At 37.8% G+C, this 25381-nt stretch overlaps 2 pseudogenes; both read left to right on the forward strand.

The window, feature by feature from the left end:
* Positions 1 to 640: 640 nt before the first annotated feature.
* Positions 641 to 8412, forward strand: LOC121993103 (annotated as a pseudogene).
* Positions 7976 to 25125, forward strand: LOC121991233 (annotated as a pseudogene).
* The last annotated feature ends 256 nt before the right edge of the window (positions 25126 to 25381 follow it).

Genomic DNA, 25381 nt, shown 5'->3' on the forward strand with positions numbered 1-25381 from the left:
AAGGCGGTGTCTTTCTTCACGGTGATCGAATCGCTGTCGCAGCTTCTCGAGCGATGTCGTTGCTTGTATTGTCATTCATTCTGCGTGGCGTTAAAAAGTAAAATGTCGCTGAAGGCGTGTGTGGCCATCGACCTGGGAACGCAGCGGAAATCAAATCTCCTATCGACGGTGGACTGGGACGATGAATGGGACACGGGGAGATTTGGGGACAGAGGATTTCAACTCATATCGTGAGTGTCTTGCTGTGATCGAATGTTTTCACATGCAGATTAAGAACCGGCAAAACACTTGCCTACATATAAGGATTTGTGAGATTAGCATGCCGTCATTCGGCAGAAACAACAGATATATGAGGCTCTGGTGGTTATGCCTCAAACCTGACGAACGCCAAAATTTTCCATCAGTTCCAACTGCAGAAAAAGTAAGAGTTTAGTTAAATAGAGAGCCTGATAAAGAAGAAACACCATTCAAGATAGTAAATTTGTGACCAACATATCGAATGGGAAAATGTGCAACAGTAAGGAACAAGTGGAAACCTTGTGCCTCGACTTTCAATACCTTGGGCTCAAATTTTGGCGGACTGATTTAGGCCCATGGGCTGGTCGGACGAAGGAGTGCGCCCGATGACTCAAGCCGCTACGCCACGATGAGTAAGAAACGGCGTGGCCGCTCTATCCTTTTCCCGAGCTCCCCGCTGAGGGTTTAGCCATCGCGCGCGTGGAAGCCCCTGTCCTTCCTTATGCTCCCGAGTTCGCAGGTCAAATGATCTTCGTTTGCCAATCCCTTTCCCCTTTCTATGATTCCCTAAGCTAGTTCGTCGCTCTGCTGTTCCTGCAAATCCCGGAAGAGATGATGTTGGCGAACAGGCCAATTGACCTCCTCGGTTCAGGGGATTGCCGGAGTTTTTCTAGGAATGCTTGGTCGAATGTTTCTTCGTTTCAGGGGATTTCGATTCTGCCGAGACGCTTCTTAGGCGGAGCTTCGGTTCTTCGGATGGCGAGGAGAAGACGGGATCTCGACCGAGGAAGTTCCAAAGGCCTAATTTTTTGTGCTTTAGAAACCGAGGATATGGGGAGCTTGTCTGTCTCCAGTAGATTTCTTGAGAAGGAATTCACGTTTACGCCCGCGTTTGATGATTATGTGTAGGTTTTGGAATCGGTGAGGACAGATAGGAGTTGGCATACGGGCGATGGCGAGGAGGAAGGCTCGAAGAAGCAAATGGTGAATAAGGGGAAATCGTTCAGAATGAAGCAGCAACATCGTTCAGATAGAAATGATGATTCAAAGCAGAGGCCAAATGCGGTGGAAAATAGCTCTTGGAGTGTAAGACTCGCCGTTCGTGGAAGGAATAAGGACTTGGAAGATGCTACAAGATAAAAAACGAATAGGAGTGAAAGATTTTCCGTTCGTGTAAGGACCAAGGACTTGGAAGATGCTACAGGATCAAAAAGGAATAAAAGTGATGACCAACGAGGTTTGGATGAAGGGTTGTTACAGAAAGGAGCTCCAAGGAGAAACGGCAATACTAGTAATCTACACAACAATGGTAATCGTAATTCTAGAGCTTTGAGGAAATTTCACTCGCAAGACGAATTAAATGATACAGGAGAAGACGCAGATGTCTACTATTTTGTTAAAAGAAAAGTGAGTCATTTTGAGAGACAGATGGATATATCTCAAAAGAATAGGAAAACAGTAGGAGTTGATAAACTTGAAACTTCCAACGGAAATAGTGTCAAACATAGTAGCTACTACCATTCATCAGGGGGTGAATCTCGCCCTAGACGCTCAAAGCCTGTAAGTGGGGAACTATCTGAATCAAACAGTCCATGGTCAAGTAATGATGATTTAAATGGAGGCATTGATGATCACGAGATTAGTTATATCAATGACCATCATCCCAAAGATAGTAAGGTGGCAAAGACTGTGCACGGGTGTGTAATTAATAATTCTGTAAAGAGGTTATAGATTCTACTGAAGAAAGTATACAGAGAAAGTCAGAGGAATTCGTGATGATAAAAAAGGAACAAAATGCTAAGAAATTTTATGCAAGTGATACAAGCAATGTCAGCCCTGGTTCCAATATGACTACTAATCACAAGCTCCATTTGACAATGGATCATGGATTGACTAATACCAGATTGAGAAGAAGCGGAGAAGAGTTCAAACTTGAGGATGAAAATGATGGGCAGAATATGCATGTCAATAGTTGGGTAGGGAAACGAAATAATGGCAAAGAGCAAATAGTGAAGAGGAACAAATTTTCTTTGTCAAAGAAGCATGATGGGCATGATAGGCAAAACTGGAATTCTGGCATGAATGCTAATGGTTCGAATACAAGTAAGATGCTCAGTGATGCTAATTTGGACACCAGCAATTTTTCTAGAGATTCTGATTGCTTCGATTCTGAGGACAGAGCTGCATTTAAGACTTTTGAGGTGTTCACTGATGTCAGAAACAGACCAAGGGTATTGCGGATGGAATTGGAAGAGAGGATACAGACCCTAGCAAAGCAGTAAGCCATGAATGTCCAATTTTCCTTTTTTTATTGCACGACGATGTTTATTGCTTGCTACTTGTTCAAATCAGTATTCCATGACATAAACATGCTTTCATTTATTCTAATTTTGCATAACTCTTGGTGTTGCTTTCTTGTGCAACTTCATCTTGCATATCAGTCAAGAGTTCCAGCTCTGCCCTATCATTGAACATACTTCTATCTTTCTTTGCTCATACAATTCTATCTACTCAATATGGCCTTGTTGATCAACTGCAATTGTGGTGTTGTATTTCTGGCTGCACCAATGAGAGCAAACCAAGCAAGATCTACTTTGGTACCACCTCCATAGGAATATTACTTTCCAATAGACCATAAGGCTCCTTGAAGGATCCACTCACCAAATGAAAATCTTTTCCCTATGACAACACAGCATTAGTATCCACCACTTGAGGGACACCAGCTGACATATAGCAGTTCTGATGCAAGCTTGGCTCGTCCAGGCTTGGCTTGGCTTGGTTTGGCTTGGCTAGGCTAATTAGTAAATGCATTATGTCTTCAAATGTACAGTCTGTTCATTAAACGATTTCCACTAAGGATTGTGTTTCTTAGTACGTTTGTTTATCTCTCTTTGTCGATACATTCTGATTATTGGATTTGTCTTACTTTTAGTATTTGGAATTTTTGTCTTTCTTTTATGATTTAAATAGTCAATTGTTAATCCATATGATATTTTGTCACAGGTTAAATGCAGCTGATATAAATATACCTCAATGGAAGTTTTCTAAGATGATTCACAATGCCAGGATTAAATTCACAGATCATTCAATCTTGAGGATTGTTTAGATATTGGGCACACATGGGAACTGGAGAAGGGTACTACAAGTTGTTGAATGGTTTCAGTCCCGAAAGAGATTTAAGTCACTTAAGAGCAGGTCTATATATGAATTGTTCCTAAAAAAGTTTAAAATTTTGAATTATTATTGTATTTTGCATGCCACATTCCTTACCTGACATTTTCTTCTCATTTGTGTCATCTCACACTAGAGATTATTTTTTCAACATTTCTGCTGATTTGGAATTGAAAATTTGTTTATTTTTGTATATATATTTACGATCCTTTATTACAGATATGTTTACACATCTGTCCTCGATGTGCTTGGGAAGGCAAAGAGACCTATTGAAGCACTCAACATATTCCAAGCTATGCGTGTAATGATCTTAGTTTTGTGATCTATTCACTTTAGAGTTATGATTCTCACTTTGAAGTTACAACTGTGTTGACTATGTTTAAAATTCTGTGCAGCAAGGGTTATCTTCGTACCCTGATCTTGCAGCTTACCATTGTATTGCTGTTACACTGGGCCAAGCAGGACTCATGAAGGAACTATTTGATGTCATGGATTGCATGCAAGTTGTTCCAGAAAAGAAGTTCAACTTGGGCCCTCTTCAGAAGTGGGATCCACGCCTTGAACCAGACCTTGTTGTCTACAATGCAGTTAGTATTCTACTGTTAAAAAATAAAGTGTGATAGTGTTAGAGACTCTGTAAAGAGGAGTGGGAGTGACACAGAGAGGATAACCTCCACATCCTTAAAATGTGCTTTTTAAACTGTGTTTGAATACCAAGAGGTCCTCACCTAAGTGCCTTGACATTAATGCTGGATTGATCTTTCTCTTTAGCTCTAACATGGTATAAGAGTCAGGCTCTCACCTTTAAAAATGAAATTGAGCCTAAGGGGACATATTTTAGGAGTGGGAGTGAGAGAGAGAGAGAGAACCACCAACCTTTTACTTCCACATTCTAAGAATGGGGGCTCTCAAATATGTTTAAATACTAAGAGTTCCCCACATAAGTGTCTTGGCATTTGGGTTGCATTGGGCTCTCTCTTGTGTTTTAACAGACTTCCAACTCCTCGTGCAGTTTAGTATAAGATAGTTAGAAGTGCCTTGTTGCTTGCTACAGCTAACTAATAATTCCATGCCTTTCTCAATTGTAGGTTTTGAATGCTTGTGTTACGCAGAAACAATGGGAAGGAGCATTTTGGGTTCTACAACAGCTGAAACAGCGGGGTATAAAGCCTTCAAACACAACCTATGGGCTCATCATGGAGGTCTCTGTAGCTCTCTCATTTTGCTGGAATCCTTACCCGGGATAGAATTGTGTTATAGGAATCATCATATGTGAAATGTAGGAACTCGTAGTACAGTTCATCATGATCAGTCTCGTTGTTTCATTTTTTTAATAGACTAAAATACAATTCAATTTATCAGGAATTTAAGTAGGAAAAAACCTGCAAATGGCCACAAATTGAGTTGTAGTTATTTTAACCTAGGAAGTGAATTATAAACAATGCTCCACAGTTAGTGAGTTCCTGAGTGGTGTAAATTCTTATTTGTTTTTGTAGGATATTTACTTTGCATGTTTGGTTAACTTATTAGAATCTAGTCTCTCTTCTTTCTCTCCTCGGTAAGTTTAGCATGTGATGTTTATCTTGATTAAGTTATTAAAAGAATGTCTGTAAATTTCACCATATACAGTTTGGGCGTTTTCTGATTTAAAAATCAGATAGCTCAATTCATCTTCTTCAAGGAATTTGTTTTTCTGAATTTTAGAATTTCTTAGCAATCTAGTTCTCACCTTAGAACTCTCATTACGTTGTTTTCTTTAGTCTTATTTGTAAGTTCTAGTAACTGCCTATTTTGTTCAAGTTATCGCTGCATTTGTCTCAAATTTCTTGCTCTTTTCATATTGTTAATATATGGATCTTGCCAATAGCCCATTTTATTGACCAAATTTTCTCTCTGAATTAGCTTTTACATTTTTGTTCCTGATCTATTGCCTGCTAGGTTAAAAAGGAAAATCTGTTAGTAAAATATAGTCTTGTATCAGATGTTAATTCTTAGATAATTTCCCATCATCCATACAGTAATACCTAAAGATAAATTTTGACTTTCTACTCATTTCAGCTGTCCGTTGTGTTATTTATGACCCTTTAATGGAGCACAACGCATTTTACTTTTTATTAACAGGTGATGCTGGCATGTGGCAAGTACAGCCTAGTGCATGAGTTTTTTAGGAAAGTTGAGAAAACATCAGTACCTGGAGCTCTGAATTACAAAGGTAACATAGGTTCTGCTGGTAAAAGATCTTTATTGACTATAATTGCTGGTTTGCCATTTTTTTCACATATTTATACATTCTATCAATCCCAAGATTTGGTTACTCAATATGTATCACCCTTATGTTGGCTGCAGTTCTTGTAAATGCTCTATGGAGAGAAGGTAAAATTGATGAAACTGTAGCAGCAGTGCAAGACATGGAAAAGCGTGGAATTATAGGCACAGCCAGTCTTTATTATGATCTAGCACGCTGTCTCTGCAGCTCAGGGAGGTGTCAAGAAGCTTTACTCCAGGTTTTTATCTTTGACCAGTTTTTGTGTTGATATTCCAACTTTTTCTTCTAGTGGTGCATTTCTCCCTTCATAACTTTAGTTACACATAACAGTTGGAAGCCATCAAAGCTTTCGAGTTATCCATAAATCTCAACCCATCCTCCCTAGAACTGAAAATGTTAGTGGAAGGCTCTTTATTGTTCTCATGAGATAGATTTAAGGATCTAAAAAATAAATAAATAGTCCCTTATATTTTGCACGAAAATTTAAAAAAAAAATGTAATGTTACTTGATTTTTCTTAACTAAATTGGTAGGTCTCTTGAATTAGGAACTATATTGGAGATTTTGGAATTGTTCCTAGGGGCCACACCTAGTATACTCTTAGAATAATATTCAACTATTTTCTCAAAAAATATTCCTGATAACTGAGTGAATATGTTATTGGTTAAAAAGATGGTTTGTGGCCATGTAATTGATTCCTACAACCTACTTGCTCAATTGTTGCAAAACACTTTTAATCATTTCTATCTTTATTGCTGTTAAATAAGATATGCAAGGTTGCAATATTGATTAAATCATTTGGCCATTTATATCTCTTTTGCAGATAAAGAAAATATGCAAGGTTGCAAAGAAACCTTTGGTTGTAACATATACTGGATTGATTCAAACCTGTATAGACTCTGGAAGCATTGAGAATGGAGCATTTGTCTTTAACCAAATGCATAAATTTTGTTTGCCAAATATTGTAACATAATGTTGAAGTCATACTTAGGTCATGGGATGCTTGAAGAAGCAAAAGATCTGTTTCAGAAAATATTGGCTGGTGGTTATCAGAATGTCAACAATGATGGCTTGAGTCAAAGAGTTGTTCCTGATAACTTTACATTCAATACCATGATTGAGGCTTATGCTCAAAGACAGAAGTGGGATGATTTTGAGAATGTTTATAGACAAATGCTAAACCAAGGGTTTCACTTCAACACAAAAAGGCATATGCGCATGGTGCTTGATGCGTTCAGGGCTGGGAAGGTAATTTCTAATGCAATAAACTCATCATTCTCTCAAGTAATGGAAAATGCTGTCCTATTTCAATGCTGAGTTCTCTAGTAGCCTCAGTTATTGTTTCATATGCAAGTATTTCATTCAAACTTTAGAACTTCCATCTTCATATCTAGGTAGAATAATCATCATCTCCCGATGATGCATGTGATAGCAAGATAAAGCTTGCATTTGAATATGTCTCTTGTTTTACTAGTTAACAGTTCTAGTTTTACTTTATCAACCGCCAAGGCAACTTTGATTATTTCTAGGGAGTCAGATGAAGCTACATGAAGCCTAAATTTAGCATGAGCAGCTGGCTCTCCTATCTTACCTTTTCCAAATACTTATTTCTGTCTTTCAATCTAAATTTAGGTTTTGGACCCTATAGTGGAAAAATGGAAATCTACTTTATTATTTAAATCAAGAGCTTGAGACACACTCAGGAGATACTATGGCTGTATTCTTAGCTGATCTTTCTTATACAACTACTGAAGCTTACTTTTTCTTTTCTTTTTTCTTGCTTAAATATATTATCCCTTTGAATTCAGGTACTGGTGCTTGAGTCAACATGGAAGCATTTGGTTCGCTTTGAAAGGGTGCCGCCAATACCTATTGTCAAGGAAAGATTTTGCATGAAACTAGTGGAAGAAGACCACCCGGCTGCCTTTTCTTGCTTGGACATTCTTCAGGAGATCGACATCCATGCCTTTTCTGAGAGGTCATGGTTGAATTTACTCAACAGCAATGCACATCGCTTTAAGAGCGACACTATTTTAAGGCTGGTTGATGAATTGGATGCCCTCACAGCTCAAAACAGGGAGCTGTCCCAAGTAAAAGAGAATCTGAGAAAAGCTTGCAAACAGTTTGTTTCCCGAGTAAATGATGTTCCAAGATCACCAAATCATCTGGAAGTGGCATGCAATTCATAACTAGAGCAATCTTTCCTTCCGATGCTGTTCCAAGCTTGAGATATATTCCTGAAAGCTCATAAGCAGTGAGGATAATTATAGTTTTTCAACCAGTAGAGAACCAGAGGACATTGATGAAATGCAAGCATTTGCTCAGCAAATGCAAGTGGCACAAATGGCACAAATGGCATCAAGATATGATTAAAGCAACCTCTACTTTAGAATGTTCTTTCAGCTCAACAATCATGATGCTTCAGAAGTTTACAGGAGCTAAATTCTATGGACCCACAGAGATCTTTTGCAGAAGTGCAGGACACGAATTCAACTAGCTGACAACACTAAATATGAATGGTGCAGCCTGGATTTTTTTTTTTTGGCATCATCTCTGTATGGGAACCTTAAGTTCGTTGAGATTCTTGTGCTCTTTAATCATTCATGAGCAGTCTAAGAAAACCAGCAACAAGCCAACAACCCATGGTGGTCCAAGAATTCATATGGTCCAACTTTGTAGGCGACCCAAGATCATGATGAACTTTACAATATTTTGATTCGTTCAAGAACTTGATCCAAATTTACAGATTGTTGTCCCCTGAAATTTACTTCTCCTTTATATTCTTTATCTTACTGCACAGGAAATACTTGTAACTAAATCACTGAAGTCCGCAACTAGGGCCTTAGATCCATGCTATAATAGTCAAGTAGATTTATGAGTTGATTGCACATTCTATTGCTGCAGGTATATCTCATGGATCTTTGTTGCGGCATTATATCATCTCCCAAGTTTCCAATCTATGGGAGTGGATTTGCGGATGAATCTTCCTCTGTTTCTGACAAGTTTCATCTCTTCTGTTGGTTTTCTTATTTTGTTTCACATCATATTTCTTGGCCTTTGGTATATGGGTCTTGTTTCTCGTGTGGCAAGAAAACAACCAGAATTACTGCCCATCACCCAGAACTGTACAGTGAGTGCTTTAACTGATCCACATATTTGAATCTATGCATGTTCTACTAAAATGTGTGGCTATCTTCCTGTTTCTGTTATAGTGCAGGTCATCAGCATTGCTTGCTGTGTATTCTATAGTCACTGTGGAAACATAGCCATTGTTACAGAAAAACATTTAGATAGGAAGAGTTCAAGTTGGTTTTCCCTCCTATTGTGGAAGAAACAAGATACAAATTCTTGGATATCGAAGTTCATTCGAATGAATGAGTTTAAGGACCAGATTTGTTCTACTTGGTTTGCTCCCGTAGGAACTGCGAGTGACTATCCTCTTTTTTCTAAATGGGTCATCTATGGGGAGGTAACATATTTTATCCACATCATATTGATATTTAATTTTTTTTTATTTCTAATTTTTTGTGGCCGTTAAAATTTTAAGATCTTCATATTCAGCTAGCATGCAATGGATCATGTCCTGGCCTTTCTGATGAAATATCTCCCATATTTTCATTGTGGGCAACATTTATGGGTCTGTACATGGCTCATTATGTGATGGAAGTGGAACGATCAACAGGGTACACATTTTTTCAGTATTTAGTTTTCCTAGTTTTACTGTAAAAAGTGGTGTCATAAAGCTTGAGATACTCAACTTATTTTTTTGCATTATATAATTACTAGAGTATGCTGATAGAACTGTTGAAGGTGGTTCTCAATTTGTTTATGCACAATTATTTTTATTATATCATTTTCCTTTTGACAACCAATTCTTATTCTCCCTTCTAACTTTGGCTGAGATCTCATAGATGGGCTCTTACACATACTTCGCCCTTATCTGAATATGAGAAGTTGAAAAAACAAATGAAACCTGATTTCTTGGAGATGGTTCCATGGTATTCAGGGTAGGTTGTTAGCTAGTTAAAATTCTGAACTATCTACAGAGGCCAAGTTGAATGTTGAGAGTATTGCTGATTTGCTTTGTTATTTATGTCTTCAGAACATCAGCTGATTTATTTAAGACTGTGTTTGACCTCATGGTATCTGTAACTTTGTAATCGTTCTCTTTCACGTGGGAAATTGCTTCTTATTGGAGGAGACCTTGCGTAAGATTCCTTGTTATCTTGCTCTTGTTGAATAAAAGAAGAATATGTTTTATAAATTTATTTATTTTTTTACAAAAAATGTTTGGAGACAACTGTGGCCTTGACTAAAAGAATTATATTTAATTTGATCTTTTCTATTTATAATTTACTTTGTGGTGAATATTTACCTATCTATCTGATGACAGATAGTTCTATTTGTGTCTGCTGCTTTACTTTTAATTACATTTTCCGTGAGGATTCTGGTATATATTTCACTATAATCAGACTAATCAATTGATGTGGTAATTTTCATTATTTTTCGAGCTTGGATTTTTCTCAAGGAATCTGTCTCCTTGTTATTTTGTTATAGTCATTCACAGTCTACACCAGCTTTCCGAAAATATTCAGTAAACATTTTACATGTAAAACATAGTGTAGTAGTTGTCATGTTCTTTGAACTCGTTGCATCAAGCTAATTGCTCCTGTTATATGATATACTTCTTGTTCAAAGATAATTTTATTGAATTTTATTATTTCAGATGAAGAGGTTGCTTTCAGGATTTGTTTGTTTTGGTTGTCAATAGGTACCCAAACCCTTCAGCATATACATACATATGAGAGACGCTTTTTCTGTCCTTTTGAAGATGCTCTTCAGTCTCCGTCCTGGTACAAACCTGAACATATTGCAGTAAATAAGCCAGAGCTTCCGTATGGGGTGTCTGAACTAAGCAAATATGATGGGCCTCAATGTTTTATAATTCCTGGCAATCATGGTCAGTAGTCATTTACTATAAATTCTACTTGAGGATGTTCAGGATAAACTTTTTAATTTTTGCTCGTATTGAATTAGTTTGGATTGAAGGGGAGTCTCGGCGCAACGGTAAAGTTATTGCTTTGTGTCCAAAAGGTCACGGGTTCGAATCCTAAAAACAGTCTCTTGCAAAAAGTAGGATAAGGTTGCGTACAATGGATCCTTCCCCGAGACCCCGCATAGCTGGAGCTTCGTGCACCGGGTTATTTTTTTTTTTTTATTGAATTAGTTTGGATTGCAATCTTGTTGAGCAAGAGCACCAAGTTAATAATTTAAGAGGTATTGATACCATGATCCGTTAATCATTCTACTGATTGGTTTTATGGACTTCATACTTTTATGAGGTACATATGCCATAAAAGCTGGTTGGGTGGGTGGTTTCTTCCACAGAAGAAGAGTTATTTTGCTCTGGAACTTCCCAAAGGGTGGTGGATATTTGGTCTTGACCAGGCTCTGCATGGAGATATTGATGTCTATCAGTTCAAGTTTTTCACAGAATTATGCCAGAAGAAGGTTGCTTAGTGTCTCTATTGGTTGATATTGTATGTGTTTGCAATTATCACTGGTTTAATGTCCTCAAAGTTAAAACTTCATGAAATGACAATATTTTTTGTTTGTTGGCTATACTTAAATAATGAAGCAATAACTATAGAGCAGCCTGCTAATTACACAAAAATACATACCAACTCATAATAATAACTAATATTGTAACAAGGAATATAATTCCCCTGGATCCTGGTGATTCTGTCTGTGTAGTTAATGTTTGTAGGTTCAAGTGAAATGTGCAATGCAACCACAATGGTGATTCTGTGAACCTGTTTGTCATGGTGATTTTTCTTACTTTTCTTTTCCTGATCCTGTTTCACTTTCATCTAGTGCTTTGTAAGCTATTTCTTGCAAACATTTGTAGTCAATGATGGAAAATCTTGTTAGAGTGTATACTAAAAGTCTAGCTTTTGGTATAAACATTTATCTAGAAATAAGAATCACATTGGTCAAATGTCTACATTTATGATAAATGTAGTTGCTCAATTAATTTATATTGTAGATAACATGGTGTGTGGTGTCATATACAGAAGATCATGTTATCGGTTCCTTATAAATTATAAACAGTAGCTCACGACCAAGATGGAAAGGAACAAACCATTGGAAGGTCGTAGTGTAATTAGGTATTAGTTTATCTTAACTATATAATTATACTAGTACACTTAGAGTGTATTGAGTAGGACCATTTGAGGTCGTTCCTTTTATACTGACTTTATAAAGGAACAAAGACCTCAGTTATTATGGAAGTGTGTGCTCTTAATCCTAATATAATAACAAGCACATATATTTGATATTTATTTCTTTAATTTATCAATGGGTGAGATTTAGTTCGATAAATCAATAAGCCCGATAAGTTGGGAAATGATATCACTTATAGTGTGTGTTATTGATTATAGAAGGAAACTGTGTCCTAGTGATCTAGGTTGAGAATGTCCCAAGAGGAGCTCATAAGGATTGTCATGTTAAACCCTGCAGGTGGACTTAGTCCGACATGATGATAAAGTTGAGTGGTACTACTCTTGGATTAAGATATTAATTAAATGAGTTGTCAGTAACTCACTTAATTAGTGGGCATTCGACATCTTAAACACAGGGAGACTAACACACTCATAATAAGAAGGAGCCCAAAATGTAATTTGGGATTGGTGCGGTAGTTCAATAATAATTCTCTAGTGGAATGAATTATTATTGATAAAATTAAGTTGTGTGTTCGGGGCGAACACGGGATGCTTATTTTCATCGGAAGACCAAAACCAATTCCTCCTCTCGGTCCCTATCGTAGCCTCTAGTATATAGAGATTTATACTCACCGCATACCCATCTTCTTACCCATCCAATGGGGCCGGCCAAGCTAGCTTGGAACCCAAGCTAGGGCCGGCCAAGACCAAGTGGATGAGCCATGTAGGTGGCCGGCCACTAGAATATTAAAAAGGATTTTTATTAAAATTATTTTTTATGTGGATATTATGATTTTAAAAGAGAGTTTAAAAATTAAAAATTTCCTTTTATAACTTTCTACAAAAGATTAAGAGAAGAGATTAATCTCTTTCCTTATTTGTAGTTTAAAAGGATGGTTTTAATTTTTTGGTAAAAACTTTCCTTATTTGTAAATTATATACATGTTTAAAAGAGAGTTTAAAATTTGAAATCTTTCCTTATTTGTTGTTTAAAGGAGGATTTTAAATTTTAAGAAAACTTTCCTTTTTAACTATGTTCATGATTTAAAAGAGAGTTTAAAATTAAATATTCTCTTTTATAAGTTTCTACAAAAGATTAAGAAAAGATTTGATATCTTTCCTTATTTGTAGATTAAAAGAGATTTTAATTTTTAGAGATAACTTTCTTTTTATCTACATGTTAAAAGAAAGATTTTAATTTATTAAATTTCTTTTTTATAAACCAATCATGAAGGGATAAAATTATTAGAGAAATTTTATAAATTTCCGGAAGCAAATAAGGAAGTTTTAATTGGTGTTTAAAATTTTATTTGCTTGGAAGTTTATTGTTGTGGCCGACCATTGAAATTTGAAAAGGAAAAATTATTTTAATTAAATAAATTTTCTTTTTCATTGACAAAAGAATTAAGGAAGTTTTTATTAAATTTTCCTTATTTGTCAAGACCAAGGATTATAAAAGAGGGGGTAGAGGAGGCTTCAAGGCGAATGACTCTATTATATTTTTCTCCCTCTTTTCTTCCTTGGGTGTGGCCGGCCCTTTGTTTTCTCTCCTCTCCTTTGTGTGGCCGAAACTTTCTCATGGTGGAGATAGCTTTGGTGGCCGGATCTAAGAAGGAGAAGAAGGAGAGAAAAGAAGCCTCTTTTCTAGCATCCCTTGGAGCATGGTGGTGGTGGCCGAACCTCTTCATCCTAGAAGAAGTTTTGATGGCCGAAATTTGCAAGGAAGAAGAAGGTGCTTGGTGGTTCTCATCTCGGAAGATCGTTGTCCACACAACGTCCGAGGTTAGAAGAGGAATACGGTAGAAGATCAAGAGGTCTTTCTAAAAGGTATAACTAGTAATTTTTCTTTCCGCATCATACTAGTTATTTTTTGAAAATAATACCAAATACAAGAGGCATGCGATTCTAGTATTTCGAATATGTTTTTCGATGTTGTGTTCTTTTATTTTTTCTTTTCCCTGTGATTTGATTGTTCTTTTCGGTTAACCTAAAGTTATTTTAGGAAATTAAATATTAGCTTTCCATAAAAGATTTTGTCTAGTCGGTGGTGGTTGCTCCCATATCCAAGAAGGCCATGTGCCTCGCCATGTCAGTACTGGGAACCAATTATTGAAATTAATATTTAATGGAATTAATAACTTAAGGTGATTTGGGTCGAACGTGTTAAGTTCCGCAGGAGACCCAAGTCAAAACCTAAAAGAACGAATATATTAAGTTTTGGATCAAACGTGTTAAGTTCCGCAAGCGATCCAAAATTTAATTTAAAAGAACACATGATAGCTAGGAAAATGTTCAGACCTTTGTAAAAATTTTTGTACAGTGAAACCTCTAGATTTTCCGAGTAGCAAATCTACAGGTGGGAGAGAATGACTGTCTAATTATTATTACTCATGAACCAAGTTGGCTTCTTGATTGGTACTGGAATGATGTCACTGGGAAAAATGTCTCTCATCTGATAAAGGACTACCTGAAAGGAAGATGTAAACTTCGAATGGCTGGAGATTTACACCATTATATGCGCCATTCTTCAATTCCATCAGGCAAACCTGTTTATGTGGAACATTTGCTTGTAAACGGCTGTGGTGGAGCCTTTTTGCATCCTACACATGTCTTCAGAAAGTTCAATAACTTTTATGGAAGTTGTTATGAAAGCAAAGCCACTTATACTTCTTATGACGATTCTAGTAGGGTAAGTCTGACAATGCCTTATTGTCAAATAGTCAACATTATATGTTAAGTATAAAGTTTATTATTAACAAATTTATTGTATGACTCCCCTTTAAGACTAAGATCAAATTCTAAGATGACCTAAAATGATAGAGGTGCTGAAGTTTAGAGTTGGCAAGTTAGACGCAAGGGTTTAGACAAATCTGATGTTGGCTGTCTCAGCCAAATGCAACTCTTAATATTTTTCATTTCAGCTTGGAATTGAATTTGTAGGACAAAAATTAAAAGTGTCTGCAAAGATAAAATATTGAAAAAAGCAAACATTGATGTTGAAGGTAACTTGTAAAAGTTTTAGTGTGTGAGAGATCTACTTTGAGGTAATGATACATGGAAGTTGCAGACTTCTTGAGGTCTACAAGTTCAATCAATCCACTATTACGAGGCAGCCAAGTCTCACAATTTGTAGCTGTATGGAATGTTTTGAAATACTGATTTGATGATATTCCTGACACGTTGTTGGGTTTTACATACCAGTACACTGAATATTTCCCACCTGTGAAAACATGGATAAATCCTACAACAATAGTTATAACTTATAAGGTTTCTTTATTATTTTTGATAAAATATAAGGTTTCTTTATTAGAACTTTGCTCAGGTTGCTGTATTTTTTAGCCTTATCGTTTTTGTGATATTTCAGCTGATAATGGCTTATCCTTAAAGTACCTGAGTTGTCTTATACCCACTTGCAAAAACATGGATAAATCCAACAACAATAATTATAAAACTTCTTTACTAGATTTTTGCCCAGATTACTGTAATTTTTTAGCCTCCAGTATCAATGTTTGTGATATTTCAGCTGATATTGGCTATTTGGCTTATCCTTAAAGTACCTAAGATGCCATTTGCCTCTATCAGGCTATCACACACTTTATGAATGGTATAGATCCATGGAAAGTGAGCATTTTCCTGACCCGAGTGGGCTGCGGGCTCGTATTGAACAATGGACATTTGGACTTTATCCTGCCTGTATAAAGTATCTTATGTCAGCTTTTGATGTTCCTGAGGTGATCAAATTTCTGTACATTTTTTAAATTCAGTTGACTAGTTGCTTTACCATTAGTAGTTTTTTTTCCTTCACAGGTTATGGCTGTTAGCAGAAGTAACATCTGCAGAAAAGGTATTGAGATACTTCCACGGGGTGGTGCTATCATCTACTATGCTTCAGTGTTTCTATACTCCTGGGTCCTCTCTACTCCAGTTGTCTCTCTGATATTTGGAAGCTATTTGTATGTATGCATCAATTGGTTTCATATTCATTTTGATGAAGCTTTCTCTTCCCTTCGGATTGTGAATTGCAAAGCATTTACTCGTTTTCATATAACTGCGACTGGCGACCTTGAAGTCTTCACTCTTGCTGTTGATAAGGTAATAATTTTCTCATTAGCTTACTTTGGAATACAGCATTCACTTTTCTAAAAAAAAGACATAACTTCATACATGATCAAGTTATAGCAGGCTGGTAATTATTATACTAATTTTAAACACTCATATACCCTCAAAACAATATATTAGTTCTTGCTTATTAATTTTAGCTGGCTCTTTGACTCCATTTGTCAATGTTCAATGCCTGCTAAATCTATTGATATGCTTAGGTCATGTTTATTTTTTTGGAATGTATATCAATGTATGGTGTGCACTACTCAATACTATGCCACTGGATGAGTCCTTCCGCGATTCTACCTTCATCGCGACCATCTTTTGTGAGCCTGAGCATCTTTGGCGTGGATGAGAGTATGAGACCCTTCTGCACGAGATGCAAGCATCTTTTGATTTAGTTGTGTCCATTCATCAGGACAAATTCCTTTTGCTGGAGTCAGGAGTGCCTTCCCCTTTCCATGAGGGTCTTCCGCCTTTGTCGTGTCTTCTATGAGCCCAAGTTTCTTCCACGAGAACGTAGCACTGATGCTGACGTTACTGTAGGACCGTTAGATTCGATAGAGGGGGGGGGGGTGAATATCGATTCGAAAATATCGAGTATAAACGCAGCGGAAAAGTAAAATAGACACAATGGTTTTACTTCGTTCGGAGCCTGTGACGACTCCTACTCGAAGGCCCGTGGTCCTTGACCACTTTCGTTGGGCAATCACTAGCAATTCGAAATGATGATTACAAAAGAACCGTACAGGGAATGCTAATGAAAACTGAAAACAAATACCGACAAAAAGGGAAAAGAACGGAGCGTAGTGTCGGAGCTTTGTTGGCGTCGCACTGAACGTCGAGCAGCAAGACCAGCAGTAGAAGAGTTCTCAGCTTGATTGATTGATTCTGAAGCTCCTGCCTGGGGCTTCTTTTATATGCTGTTCCGGGCGCCTGGATTCCTTCCGGGCGCCTGGATTCCTTCCGGGCGCCTGGAATGTGACGTAACTGCTCAAACCGAGATGCTCCACGTGGCGACGACTTGGCTGGATAGAATTCGCCTTCCGGGCGCCCGGACCTCCGGGCGCCCGGATCCCCTCCGGGCGCCCGGACCACCTTGTTCCAGAAAACTCCCTTTTCCTGCAAAACAAAGTTAGTCCGAGGCAAATATACATCCTGTAAAACAGATTGTTAGCACAGTTAAAGTTCAACAGATGGATAAAAAGAGTATGACTTAGATTCCGTCTTTCCGAGACCGGAATCTAGTCACGATCTCGACTTAGACATCCGAAATGGATCTAAGCCGGATCGACGCCTAATGTCCCCTTCCCGGGAACGCGTCCTCACAGTCACTCCCCTCCAGTGACTTACCTTACTTACCTGCCAGACGTCCGGCCAGCCCGTCGACCCGTCTGGACTTCTCGCCAAGCGTCCGGTCAGCCCGTCGACCCGCTTGGACTTCTCGCCTAGCGTCCGGTCAGCCCGTCGACCCGCTTGGACTTCTCGCCAAGCGTCCGGTCAGCCCGTTGACCCGCTTGGACTTCTCGCCAGCTATCCGGTCAGCCCGTCGACCTAGCTGGACTTTGTGCCAGACATCCGGTCAGCCCGTCGACCTGTCTGGACTTTTTCTGCACACTTGATCAAAGTGTCAGACAACAACACAACTAACTTAACCTATTTGTCATTCATCAAAACCTGGGTTAGACCGTTAGTGCTACCCGCACCAACAATCTCCCCCTTTTTGATGGAATGACAACCTGGTTAAGTTAGTGAAAACATATGCAAGAAACAACATACATTTATGTGGTTTTAAAGTTAGTTTGTATTTTTAAATTGATTTAGCTAACTTAACCACCTAACCCTCCCCCTTTGGCATTCATCAAAAATAAGCAAGGGTAAACAATCATAGTGAAGAGTTACTGTAAAAGGTAATCAAATTTTGAAACATATCTAAGTTTGGTTCAAAAAAGATAAAAGTACAATTTTTATCACCAAGTTAAAAAAATAGTCAAATTGACTTGGGGGAGACAAGTTGAATTTTGAAAAGTATAAATTTAAAGTTAATCAAGTTTAACTTTTCAAGCGTGTAGAAATTTTCAAAATAGGTTTTTCAAATTTACTTTTTATGTTTAAGTAACATTTACTTTTCAAAAAGGTAAAATTTTCAACTTCGATTTTTCAAAACAAAGCAAAAATTAAATAATTTTTCAAGAAGTAAAATTTTTGCCAAAATTAATTTTTAAGGCTAATTTGATAAAGACTAAATTTGGAAATAGTTAACTTTTCAAATCATGTTTGAAAATTGGGTGGGATTAAACTTTCACATTTTTCAAATACTTAGTTAAATTTAACTTTTGTAAATCAATGTTCAAACATAGGTTAGGTTTTAAAAGGCATTTTTCAAACACACAAAATTTGAGTTAGTTCTTCCCCTGAACTTGATACTTAAATTTAACCAGCTGTCTAACCAATTAGGTACTAACTGACTATCAGAAGATAGTAGCTTTCATTTGGTTAGTCAGATTAAGTTGACTTGATTGATCAACTTAATCTGATTAATATCTGAGTTGTATTTAACGTTCAGACTTATGCTGATGCACTGAAATAAGCATCTTAAGTTCAGACAATTGGCCTATGCATCTCACCCCTTTCTATGTTTGTCAAACACAAGCAAGGTAAACCTAAGGTGTTGATGAGATGCTCAAAAACTAGACCTATGGGTACATGCTTTCTAAGGATTCAAAACTAGTCTAAGGCCAAAGCTGTTTTTGAAAATCTAAAAATGGAAAGTTTTGAAAACATACAGTTTTAACTTATAAGTTAAAAGAGTGATTTTTGAAAACAATTTTGAAATTTAAAATTCCTAGGCTACCGAGATAGAACATAATCAATGTAGGTCTGAAATATCACTAGATAAATCCAAAATATTTTACAAGTAGTGTAACTACAGAAGTAGGTCATAACTAAAGCTACTGAGATGATGAACGGGGTGGTCCAGATCCCAAGGATCGAAGAAGTGCCATCAGCTCAGTGTGTCGGGTGACTCGGCAACCTCTCGCCGTATGTCTCGATGAAAATCGGAGTTCTCCTGCTGGAGACTCGCATAGCTCTCTCTAGTCCGGCTAGAGTGTGGGGAGCGTGTCGTGGTGCTCGAGGGGGCGGTGGTGGAGCCGGTGGGGCTTCCTCGAAAATAGTGCGAGCATGAACTCGTCCACCTGTGGGTGTTGTGCCCCCCTCCGCCAAAACATATTCCCGTCATCCCTATCTATCCGGACACCAGCTAGGGTTCCGAGCCGCTATAACATCGAACTCGATATATGGGCAATGTCTCCTCTAGTGACATCAATGTGCAAAGAGGACATATAGGCAGAATGTGACAAAATGGCATGTGGACTCGCCTATCGTCCAGCCAAGTAGATAATGGTGGAGAAGATATGAGGGTGATGTCAATATCTAACCCATGACTAAGAGAGTAAGAACGAATGAAATGGGCGCATCACAACGATGTTCCGGTAGTCGGTGGTAAAATGCAAAGGACTAACACCCTATAAAGAGCGTAGTCCTGGACTCTACCGACCTAAACTGTGTCACAGTGGGATCTCGCTCTCCTCGAAAAATACGAATAAATCGTACCGAGAGTAATATGAGTAGGGATCTCCGAATGGTAGATCCACGGGAGGATAACACAAAAAGAACAAGTAGATGGACGTAACTCTAAGAACTCTCGGATAGTAGTAGGGGAAAATATGATATCTGCTGCCCTAGTGGTATAGGTGAGATCGTCTACTTTCACTAGGTTATTGCAAAATTCGGCACACAGACTTATGTTTATTGGACTGGTACATTCGACAAGGTTCTTTAAGTTATAGTGGTCTATAACCTCTAAAACGGAGGGACATGACACTAGAAAGAAAGATCTATCTATGCAGGCAGTCCTAATGGCATTATAGATAGTTGATTCAAACTTAATCCTAAGTTCGTCTGTGGGGAACCTAGGGTCTGTACTAGCATTGGAGGGTCCAGCATCAGTATTTGTTCGTTTCCTACTATATATATATAATAAAACATTCTAAGAAACAAAATAAGAGACCAAATTCTAATAAAAAAATTTTTAGGGAGGGGAAGAATTTTTTACCGAGGAGCCATCGACAAATCTGACGACCTCGGTTGAATCGCAACAGCGTCTTCACCGCAAGAAAATTTTGATTTAGAGTACTTTCGCACTGAGGTTCGAAGTGAACCTTGGCAAAAGTGAGAATTAGTGGTGCAAAGATTGGGGGCGCCTGCTGCCCCTTATTTATAGGGGACTCCGGGCGCCCGGATCCCCTTCCGGGCGCCCCGGAGGGGAATACCAAGGGCGCCCGCCCCTGGTTTTTGACTGTATTTTTTTTTTAGGTTTTGGAGTTAAGTTTTAAAATAAAAATTTTGAATTAAATATTTTGAAACTGAATTTTTTTAAAAAAATTGAAATTAAAATTAAAATTTTGAAATTAAATTAAAGTTAAAATTTTGAAATTAAGTTTAAAATTAAAATTTTGAAATTAATTTTTAAGTTTAAAAATTTTTAAGTTTTAAAATTAAAATTTTGAAATTAATTTTTAAGTTTAAAAATTAAAATTTTGAAATTAATTTTTAAATTTAAAATTAAAATTTTGAAATTAAGTTTAAAATTAAAATTTTGAAATTAATTTTTAAGTTTAAAATTAAAATTTGAAATTAATTTTTAAGTTTAAAATTAAGATTTGAAATTAAGTTTAAAATTAAAATTTTGAAATTGATTTTTAAGTTTAAAGTTAAAATTTGAAATTAGTTTTTAAGTTTAAAATTGAAATTTTGACTTTAAAATTTAAGCCTTATTCATCTCACCCGATCTATATTATCAATCAGGGAATCCTATGATTTTGTGAGATGAAATTGGTTTGATTACAGAGTTTTGGTTTAACTTGTGTTAGATTCAGACTTAGCTTTGGTTTCCACAAATAGGCATTTTTCGGATAAACTTCTAAGCTTGGTGAGTCACAAGGACATCATTAGAAGTAACCAACCTTTCGAGGTTTTTCGAATAGTCCTATACACGGAACTTAGTACTAAATCTTGGTCTAACTGGTTAGGATTCGTTTTAGGGTAGCTTCGGTTAGTTCCGCAAATGCACCGGATCGAGCCATATCTTTCTAGACATGCGATGCCCAAGTTTCCTAACGTCTATCATCCAAAACTTCACGAGTACTGAGTCAAGTTAAACTTGGCCTCAAATTCTAATTACCGGGTTAGTTAGTTTTGGGTTACCCTGTCGGTTGAGGTGCCAGCTATTCTGGAGCCTCCCCCTGAATTATTGGCTATTAATTTAAATTTTGGTTTTAGGTTTGTGTCGATTCTTTTTATAGTTATGGTTAACTTGGTGATAATTTTGTTGATTTTTAAACTGTTTAGATTTTGAATTTGATTTAGGTTTATATTTTGGATTTTGGTTTGGTTTATTCAATTTTATATAATGTATTTTTTCTTTAGGTATATAATATTGATTAAGTCCTATTTGCGTGGTCAGACACGCTTTCGGAACCCAAGCTAGATTGGTTGATTTGTATTGGGTTATTAATGAGTTGAAGGTTTTATTTGAATTCGACTTATATCCTAGTCCGGTTTTATTATAACATGCTTTTTGATTATTTAGGATTAAGTCTAAATTTTTTGATCTTGTTGTAAATTTTTCTAGCATTTCTTTTAAATTTTTAACCTCATTTTTTAATGATAGATTTTCCTCCTCAAGTGTTAGATCTTGAGTTGGATTCGAATTTTTTAATTGTTCTTTGAGGTTTTGATTTTCCTCAAGAAGTGATTTGTTTTTATTTTCTACTTTAGTTAATTTACTATTTAAACAGGAGATGATTCTAAAAAAATTTTTGTTTAAATTAAAATATACCTCATTCGAGCATTCGGAAACGAGTACGGACTCGTGGCTTGTTTCGGGTTCAGACCCGTCTTCATCTTCCGACTCGTCTTCTGTTTCGGCTTCGCGAGCCATCAGTGCGAGGTGGCTCTGATGTTTCTGTTCTTCTTCTTCTGATTCGTCCGAGGAGTCGTCCCACGTTGCTTTGAGTGCCTTCTTTTTGGTTGGCTTCGGTTTGTCGAGCTTCAGTTTTGGACATTCGTTCTTGTAGTGTCCCTTTTTATTGCAGCCGTAGCAAGTCACGTTCTTTTGTTCTGAGGGAGAGCTGATCTTTTGAAGGTCCTTTTTGCTGAAGCTCCTCTTTCTCCTGGTGAACATTTTTCTTACCAAGTTCACCAGGTGTTATTCGTCTTCGGAGTCTTGGTCAGATTCCTCTTCAAATTCAGGCTTGCTTTTCTTTTCTTTAGAGGAACCTGCAAATAGAGCTATACCTTTCTCGGCTCCAGCATTAGTTTGTTCGTGTAATTCTAATTCACAGAAAAGCTCATCTAATTTTAAGTTAGAAAGATTCTTAGAAATTTTGTAGGCATCCACTATTGATGCCCACAAACTATTACGTGGAAAGACGTTTAATGCGTACCTTATTAAGTCTCTGTTCTCCATCTGGTGGCCTATTGCATGAAGCCCATTGAGGATGTCCTTGATCCTCGCGTGTAGTTGATTCGCTGTTTCTCCTTCCTGCATTTTTATGTTAAAAATTTTATTTAAAAGCAGGTCTCGTTTTGTTACCTTAGCGTCGCTCGTTCCCTCGTGCAGTTCGATCAACTTGTCCCATAGCTCTTTAGCGTTTTTGTGTGGACCGACCCTGTTCAGTTCTTCTCTTGTCAATCTGCACTGTAGAGTGTTGATCGCTTTATTTTCTGTTGATGCTTTTTTCTTCAGATCTGCTGTCCAGTCTTCAGGATCCACTAGATTCCCGACGTTGTCCACTGGAATTTTGTAGGGTTTCGTAATGCTCATCCACTGGTCGAAGTCTGTTTTGAGGTAGACCTCCATGCGCTTCTTCCAGTACGGGAAGTCGTCCCCGTTGAAGAGTGGAGGTCGCACTGTGCTAAATCCTTCTTGTTGGGACATTCTGTGCACAGGTAAATAACCGAAAAAATATCCCAAGACTTGGTCTTGGATTAGTAGTGCGGGAAGAGAAAAATAGTAGAAAAATCTAGATTGATGTTGCAAAAAAAATGATAAACAAGTTTTGAGTGTAAAACTGAAAACAAAAAAAAATCACCCCCAGTCTGATTGGTGGTTGCACCAAATCAGAGCGGTACCTGCTCTGATACCACTTGTAGGACCGTTAGATTCGATAGAGGGGGGGGGGGGTGAATATCGATTCGAAAATATCGAGTATAAACGCAGCGGAAAAGTAAAATAGACACAATGATTTTACTTCGTTCGGAGCCTGTGACGACTCCTACTCGAAGGCCCGTGGTCCTTGACCATTTTCGTTGGGCAATCACTAGCAATTCGAAATGATGATTACAAAAGAACCGTACAGAGAATGCTAATGAAAACTGAAAACAAATACCGACAAAAAGGGAAAAGAACAGAGCGTAGTGTCGGAGCTTTGTTGGCGTCGCACTGAACGTCGAGCAACAAGACCAGCAGTAGAAGAGTTCTCAGCTTAATTGATTGATTCTGAAGCTCCTGCCTGGGGCTTCTTTTATATGCTGTTCCGGGCGCCTGGATTCCTTCCGGGCGCCTGGAATGTGACGTAACTGCTCAAACCGAGATGCTCCACGTGGCGACGACTTGGCTGGATAGAGTTTGCCTTCCGGACGCCCGGACCACCTTGTTCCAGAAAACTCCCTTTTCCTGCAAAACAAAGTTAGTCCGAGGCAAATATACATCCTGTAAGACAGATTGTTAGCACAGTTAAAGTTCAACAGATGGATAAAAAGAGTATGACTTAGATTCCGTCTTTCCGAGACCGGAATCTAGTCACGATCTCGACTTAGACATCCGAAATGGATCTAAGCCGGATCGACGCCTAATGTCCCCTTCCCGGGAACGCGTCCTCACGGTCACTCCCCTCCAGTGACTTACCTTACTTACCTGCCAGACGTCCGGCCAGCCCGTCGACCCGTCTGGACTTCTCGCCAAGCGTCCGGTCAGCCCGTCGACCCGCTTGGACTTCTCGCCAGCTATCCGGTCAGCCCGTCGACCTAGCTGGACTTCTCGCCAAGCGTCCGGTCTGCCTGTCGACCCGCTTGGACTTCTCGCCAGCTATCCGGTCAGCCCGTCGACCTAGCTGGACTTTGTGCCAGACATCCGGTCAGCCCGTCGACCTGTCTGGATTTTTCCTGCACACTTGATCAAAGTGTCAGACAACAACACAACTAACTTAACCTATTTGTCATTCATCAAAAACTGGGTTAGACCGTTAGTGTTACCCGCATCAACAGTTACCTCATCATTGAATTTTATGCAAATCTATATCACAGATTATAGATTAAGTAACCATTCTCCAAATCTGTGAACAGGAAGTTATCCTAATTTGCTTCAATAATGACTTCCATTGTTGGTTTTCTTCATCCGAAGATGCTTGCAGATCTCTATTCTCACAATCCACATGCTTTCTTCCGTATGATAAACATCTATAAGTAGTGTTTCTTCAGAGGTTATATATTGATGTTTATCCAATATACCTGGTGTAACCTCAGGTTCTTCCTCTTTCCATTAGGTTCCGAAGGACTGGGAGTTAGATCCATATTGGGATGCCGAAGCAAAACAGCCACTACAACTGAGCCATGTCAGAAAGTTTCCCAGCAAATGGAGGTCGGCTTATGGTGCAAACCCACTCAAATCTGTGCGTCTTGTTGACCATTTCGTTATCCATCGGAAACCAAACTCTGCTGTCGGTTCAACCAGTTGATTCCAGTTCTAGTTAAGATCTAAACTAATGCATGAACTTTCTTGCAAGTGAACAAATTATCACGGGCAGAACTGTTCCATACACTTCTATTAATGCTCCTGCTGCAGGTTTAGTCAACTTTGTAGCATAGCCATTATCATCATTCAAACGCCCCTCGAGTCAAACCTGACTTTCATCGGTGGCTTAAGTTCTGATTTGATGTAATTATTAGTATATGTCCAGCAGCCATAGTAACGGAAAAACACGAGAAGGATTATGAAACTCTGGTTTGTATGTATCGAATACTACATTATCAATTGTTACACACACAACATCAATTCCTGAGTTAACAGAAGCTTTTTGCACTTTGAACTGGCTTTAGTCTCTTGTAATTCCTTGTTATTATTATTATTATTATTATTATTTTTATTTATTTATTTATTTATTTTTTCCTATAATTGCATTCTAACGTACTTGTTTTAACTTTTAACGATACTAAAGTTTCAAAGGAATTTTCTGACTTTTTGGTTCTTCAAAGGAATTTTCTGACTTTTTGGTTATTTTTTTTTTTTTTTTTCTGTCTTTTCATTTTGTTTTCATAATTGT

Source organism: Zingiber officinale, chromosome 6B, assembly GCF_018446385.1.
Source record: "Zingiber officinale cultivar Zhangliang chromosome 6B, Zo_v1.1, whole genome shotgun sequence".
In the NCBI taxonomy this organism is placed as follows: Eukaryota; Viridiplantae; Streptophyta; class Magnoliopsida; order Zingiberales; family Zingiberaceae; genus Zingiber; species Zingiber officinale.